Source organism: Carica papaya, chromosome 2 (genome assembly GCF_054855325.1).
Source record: "Carica papaya isolate Zhongbai chromosome 2, ASM5485532v1, whole genome shotgun sequence".
Taxonomy (NCBI): domain Eukaryota; kingdom Viridiplantae; phylum Streptophyta; class Magnoliopsida; order Brassicales; family Caricaceae; genus Carica; species Carica papaya.
In genome coordinates this window covers 19,968,185-19,975,560 of record NC_142310.1, presented here as the reverse complement: position 1 = coordinate 19,975,560, position 7,376 = coordinate 19,968,185, and the positions used below count along the sequence as shown (strand labels likewise).

General features: G+C 37.9%; 1 long non-coding RNA gene across 1 annotated transcript; it reads left to right on the top strand.

The window, feature by feature from the left end:
- Positions 1-1,200: 1,200 nt before the first annotated feature.
- On the top strand, positions 1,201-4,415 carry LOC148268848 (uncharacterized). The gene is made up of 3 exons (XR_015817124.1): positions 1,201-2,429; positions 2,640-2,710; positions 2,955-4,415. It is a non-coding gene; the product is annotated as an uncharacterized LOC148268848 (long non-coding RNA).
- The last annotated feature ends 2,961 nt before the right edge of the window (positions 4,416-7,376 follow it).

The window sequence follows — 7,376 nt, the reverse complement described above, 5'->3', positions numbered from 1 at the left end:
ACCGTTACAGTTAGAGAATCTAATTTAGTTAAATAAATAAAATTTTTGATATAAATAAAATATTATTATATTTTTTTACTAGTATAGATGATATAATTGATATTGTAAACAAATTGATTTTCTCTATTTTAGAAATAAAAAATTAATATTTATATTTTTTTATTATTATATTATTAGTGTAATAATATAATATATGTAACTATTATAATAATAAAGATTATTATAAAATTTAATTTAAAATTTGATTGATTTATAAAATATTTTATTAATAAATAATAATAATAATAAACCTAAATGTGCAGCCAATATATATATATGATATATATATATATGATATATATATGATATATATAATAGGAGGTTGAAAAGAAATGTAAGAAAAGACTAGTAAAAAGAGACAGCCGCACATTCACGGCTGCTGTAAAAAGGGATAACAGCCCATTCGCAGGTGCTGATAGAAGAGACAACTGCACATCCTCATGTGCTGGAAAAAAGGCAACCGTAGGTACTGAAAAAAATAGTAGCACACTAAAACAAGAGAAAAAATGAGAGGATTTTATTCTTCTAATTTTTTAAAATTGTGAGAAAATTTTAATACAAATACTATTCAATTTGTTTGTATGTAACGTTGATCAAAAATTGATTAGCAAAAGGCAATTTTAATATAAATATACATAGAGTCTTTATGTTTTTAAAAAAATTTAATTTAAAAACCTACTTTCATATATATTTTAAATTTAATTTTTAATCTATAATATAATTTTAAAATATAAATAAATCATATTATCTTTTAATACGTATTGAGAACAGGTTATAATCCTATAATAGTATCAGATTTTTGAATTTTTGTATTTAAATTATATTATTAGATTTTAATTTTTAATGCTATATCTTGAAAACTTGAAGAGTTTAAATATGAGAATTGTTATTTGACTATTTTGATTTTCGTTTAGAATATTTTTGTATGTTCATATTATGAATAAAATTTAAAAAACAAAATTAAATTATGAAAATTTTGCTGCTGCCAAACTTTGGACCATGGTAATTTTGTGGGGTTGTGTAATACCCCAGCTGGGTACAAAAACAAAACAAACAAAAAAAAGAAAAAAAACTAAGGAATATATATATATATATGTATATGTATATATATATATACATAAAATTAAACAAAAAAATTAAGGAAAGAAAGAAAGAAGAACTAGAATGAATTCTGGGAGCATAAGAAGAAAACACGTGGCCATATAATATATATATATATATATATATGTGTGTATATATATAATTAAGTAACAGAAAAAGAAAAGAAAGGAAGAAAAAAAAATAGATAGAGAAGAGAGAGGGCCGAGCGGCATCGACGGGAGAAAGAGAAGGGTTGCACGGTGTTGCACGACGCCACAATCGAAGAAGAAAGAAAGAGGAGAGGAATCGCCATCGGTTAGAGAGAGAGAAAAAGAGGAGAGAGAGGGAGAATACACGCGGTGTGTAGAGAGAGAAAGAGAGAAGAAAGAAAAAAGAAAAAGAAGAAGAAAGAAGAAGAAAGGAAAAAGAAAGAAGAAAGAAAAAAAAAAGAGAAGAAGAGGAGTTGCAGGAAAGGAGGAAGAAGAAGGGAAAAAAAGAAAGAAGAAGAGGAGCTCCGGGAAAGGAGGAAGAAGAAGAAAAAAAAAGGAGAAAAGAAAAGAAAAAAAAAGGAGAAAAGAAAAGAAAAAAAAGGAGAAAAAAAAAGAAAAATGAAAAAAAATGAAGGAAGAGAAAATGGAAGTGTGACAACCAATATGATGTTGGTGCGCTTCATGTAACAACGCGCTTTGATTCGATCATCAGCGCTTGACGTTTTCGGTGATACACGTATGATGATGCATGGTGGTGTTAGCGAACGGGACCGTGTGTCCGAAGATAAAATCTATTTCTAATTTTGCATAATATAGTTTTTAAAATTATTTATAATGAATATATATATTTTTTATTATAAACGAGGAAGTTTATTCAAACGGTATTCGAATTTCTGAAGGAACCTGTAGCGCCTGGACCGAGAAGGAGAAGAAAAAAAAAAAAAAAAAGCCACGTCGGCAGCCACATCAGCAGGCCCGGTTAGCAATCCCGGCCAACCGGGGCCTGCCACGTGGCAAGACCACGTCGCTCCGAAAAGGGGCCACGTTGGCGATCCGCGTGGGTGCGATCGGACGGCCCAGATCAATCACGCGATCGGACGGCCCAGATGCAATCACACGGACGGCTCAGATTCAATCAAAAACGAACGGCACAGATTAAAACAAAATGAACGGCTGAGATCAAAAGGCAAGGGGTTATAAATAGAACCCCCACACCAGACCACAAACCCTAGCCGCCTGCCGTTCGCCGGAGAAGACAAACCAGAAGCCGGCCGCCGCCACCCGCCGCCGCGCCGAGGAAATTTTCGACCGCCGATTGAGGTAAATTTCATACTCCCGACTTGTTTTTCCACGCTGATTCCTCTTGTGGCCAAATCGGAGCCAAAATCCCGGCCAAACGGCCGGAATACGCGGCCGAAGACCAGCGGCGCCGCCGCGCCCCCTCTCGGTTTTTGCCTCCGATGAGGCCCTTCCCGGCCTCCGTTTGATGCAATTTTTATATCACCGTGATCACCATTCTTTTCTCTACAGGTTGACCGGAGCTGAATCACCAAAACACGAACCTCGCCGGAGAGCCGCCGCACCCGAGAGCGCCGCCGCCGGTAAGCTCCGTTTTTCCGTGATTTTTTGGCCCCCCGAGGGCCCTAGGGTTGTTTTCTCACAGGGACCAATGCGAGTGTGGCCGAATTCGGCCAGAAACGGCCGAAAACAGCCAACCTGAGGCGACTCGCCGCCGCCAGCGGCGGCGCCGTCGCCGGAGCACGGCGGAGCCGCCGTGCCGGAGTTGCGATTTGGGCTGAAAGGGGCCCTGGGCCTAATTTGGGATTTTTCTTGGAACACGTGCAGGTACCAGTAGTGCGTTTCAGTTCCCCGAGGAAAATTCAGGAAAAATTAGGGACAGCCTGCAAGCGCACTGCAAAGCCGTGTTCGGACCCCGAAATGAGTAAGGACCCCTCACCCTATTTCCTATCACGGTATTAAAGTTCAAAATGATAAAACGGTATTTCTTGAATTAACGAATGTGTGAAATTGCTTAAGATTGCTAATGGAGCCCGAGTCTAGTGTGATTGATGATTTACTGTTATTTGGCCTGTTTTACAGCTTTAAATGCAGTATGAGGTTTGATGTGTTTATTTTATAGTTTCGTGTGCATATATTACGTTTTTATTGGTTATGGGTTGAATGACTGAGAAACTGATACCGTATGTTGTCTGTTTGGCATGAATTACGATTTGCTTGTTTGTATGTGGATTGATGATGCTGACTGAGGGAAAAGAGAATGATAGATTATGTAAATGGGTAATTGTATAATGTGGTCAGCCTGACTAGATATCCTGGGAGATGGTGGACGGACCGGGTCCGTAGGGAACCCTACCGGGATTGTGGTCTCACATGCCGGACGGGGTATGGAGATCTTATGTGTTTTGGCGCCCATACCGGACGGGGTATGGGGACGGCCCGTTTCACCCTCATACCGGACGGGGTATTGAGGTTTATGATTTTGGCGCCCATACCGGACGGGGTATGGAGACGGCCCGTTTCACCCTCATACCGGACGGGGTATTGAGGTTTATGGTTTTGGCGCCCATACCGGACGGGGTATGGGGACGGCCCTGGAAACTGATTATGAATGTTAAAGGTTAACGGGTAGCGGGACCCCTATGGACCCCCATGGATAGTAGGCTGGTAAATGAGAAAAAGGATATGTTGTACAATGATTGAATTACAAAAGGTGTGATAAGTGCTATGTTTTACAACTTATATTATTCCATGACTGTGATAATGTTATTGTTTTTCTTATATTGTTTCATGAATTCCACCGAGGTAAGTGGATGGTAAAGGTTTTATCATAAATAAAAAGGATTTGTTGTAAATCATGCTCCATTGGTCTTTTGTGTTTTTCTACCCACCTTTACCTCCGTGACAGTGAGATATCGTGATGTTCTTACTGGGCTAGTGTAGCTCACTCCTTATTTAACCATTTCAGATCAGGAAGACATGGTTCCCGAGCCCGTTCCGCAGGAGGACGACGAAGGGGATGCCTAGAGACTCTGTAGTCATACTCATAGTTTTATTTTCGAGTTTCTCTTTTAGTTAGTTTAATCTTTTATATTTTAAGTACGTTTTTGGTTTTCGTGTAAGGGATGTTAACTGAAATTTTGATCTCGCTTCCGCATTTTATGTGTTTAAATACTCATTTCATTTTAACATTTCCGGGGCCGTTACAGAACCGTAGAACGAGTAAGAAAAGATTCTCAAAGCTTTTCTGATCATATCGTAGGTAAGAATTATGTGTATTCCGTACGGAGACATAAATTATATATTTATGTAAATGTGTATATATATAATGCATTATGTGTGAATGTTTAAATGTATGTGTAGTATAATAGAAATATAATTAGTATGTCTAATTTGTATTTGTTTGTATTTATGTAGTGTATATATATATATATATATGTGTGTTGTTACGCATGTGTGTGTATGTAACACCCCAAAATAAATTGTATGTAATTTAAAATTTATAAATATAATTTTTATAATTTATTTTTCATTTAATTTAGAGTAAAAATGAAGTAAAATTGATTGAGGATTAAATTGAAAATAATTTTAAGAAAAATGGGTGAAAATTTGGGTTATGGGGGTATTTTTGAAAGAAAAATTAGAAAATATGGGCCAAAATATAATTTTAGAAAGTTTCACCACGTCAGACGCCCGGTCAGCAGACCCGGTGAATCAGGATGCGCTGCGTGGCAGCGGACGCTGACGCGATGCCACGCGGGCGATCCGTATGACCGCAATCGAACGATCCAGATCCGTTCCCGCGCGCTCGGACGGTTAGATTTGAACGCGATCGAATGGCCCAGAGTGGATCGTGATGGACGGCTCAGATTGGATCGCGATGAATAATCCAGATTTATTCCCTATTTAATCGCGATTAGACGGTCCTGATCAAATGCGATGGATGCTCCATATCAAAAGCAGACGGATATAAATTACCCCCATCCACACCAAACCCTAACCCTAGCCGTCAGAACCTCTTGCTAGAGAAGAAGACCTGGCCGCCAGGAAGGAGTCACCGCCACCTGCCGCCGCCACTGGAACCCTTTCCGACCGCCAAAAAAGGTAAAAAACAAAAATTTTGTTCGAAATTCAATTTTAAGCTCACCCATGGCCAAATCGGAGTAAAAAGACTGGCTAATTGACCAAAAAACGCCGGCGAAGCCCGGCAGCACCGCCGCGGGGAATTTCACAAAACGCCTCTGATGAGGCCCTTTTCGATTCCCGTTCTGTGTAATTTTTTCACCGTTGTGATCATCGTGTCATTCTCTACAGGTTGAGTGGAGCAAAATACCCAACCGCAACGTAAGCCGGAGGAGTTGTTGCACCGGAGAGCCCTGCCACCGTTGAGTTTTAATTTTTTATATTTTTTCGGCCAACCGAGTCCCTTTAACGTGTTTTCTCGCAGGGACCGATGCAAAATCGGCCGAATTCGGCCAAAAACGGCCGAAAACAGCCGACTCCAGGCGGACCATCGCTCCAGGCGACGGTGCCGTCACCAGAGCAAGGCAGAGCGGCCATGCTAGAATTTCAAAATTGGCCAAGTGGGCCTCAGGATTGATTTTGGGTTTATTTGGGACATTTGTAGGTACTATTAGTGTGTTTTAATTTTTGAAAAAAATTCAAGAAACCCAAGAATCGCCCGTAGGCGCAGTCGACCAATTTAGTTTTTCGGTCATCAAATCAAGTAAGGATCCCTCACCCTATTCCCTATCATAGAATTGAAGTCTAATAAATAACAATATGGTATTTGTGTAAATTAAATAAATGTGCAAAATTAATTACGGATTGCTAATGGAGTTCGAATCGGAAATTGTTCTATGTTAATTTATGTTGGTTTATTTCATAGTCTAAAAGTATGATGGTATCTAGTTTATCAATTTTATGGTTTGAATGTATGAATTGCTGCCTTACATGACTACTGTTTGATTGAAAAATTGAGATATGATTGCATTCTCTGATACATGTTTGTTTGCTTATGTGATCATATTTGATTTGGAAAATGGAGACTAAAGAAAAACGAAAAAGTTGTTTAATTAAATAAACATATGGAACGATAGCCTTACTAGATATCTTGAGAGATGGTGGACGGACTGGGTACATAAAGAACCCTACCGTGAACGTTGTCTCATACAGGACGGGGTATGGAGACTTGATAATTTGGCGCTCATACTGGACGGGGTAGAGGGACAGCTCGCTTCACTCTCATACCAGACGGGGTATTGAGGTTTAATAATTTGGCACTCATACTGGACGAAGTATGGGGAGGGCCCATAATTGAGATTGTTAAAGGAAATGGGTCATGTGTAATGGGAACATCACTATGAACCCCCATGAATACTAGTAGGTTGGTGAAAAGGTGACAGTTATTGTTTGGTTATTTGACGATGTGTATAGATTTATGATATGTGCTATGTTACTGATTATATATAAAATTATGATCTGTATGATATTATTGTCTACATAGATTGTTTTCATAAATTCCATTGCGGTAAGTGAACGGTAAATGATTTTATGATTGATAAATGAATTTGTTAAATTTAGTGCTCCATTAGTTGTTTTTATTTTTATATCCACCTTATTTCTGTGTCGGTGATATAGTGTGATATCCTTACTGGGTTAGTGTAGCTCATTCCTTATTTAACCATTTCAGATCAAGAGAACTAAGTTCAAGAGTTCGATCTGCAAGAAGATTGCGAGTAGATGTTAGATATTTTCTTTTTTCCGTTTATTTCCTTATTTCTTGTGTTTCTTTCATAAGGGTGAATTCCGTAATGCTGTTTAGTACTTTTAAGTTATTATGTAAGGAATGTAAACCTTAACCCTTTTATTACGCTTCCGCACTTAAGTTATTATCTATTTTTTTTTGGTATTTTCAGGGGCCGTTACAGTATATATATACAAAAATATACGATGAATGTGATATGAATTGATAAGAACAAATACGTAAATAAATATGTATATGATATGTAGTGTGTGATTGTGTGTATGTATTTAAGTATGAACATGTGCATATGTATCTGTAGAAATTATATGTGTGTGAATATAAATATATATTTTGTGTGAGACATGTGGTGATGCTACTTATTTGTATTATAATATATGTGTATGTATTAAAATGTGTGTATATATGTTATGCGTGTGAAATATACAACCAGTATGTGTACGTGTAGAATTTAGGTACACTTCAGTTGCTGTGTGATCTGGTGT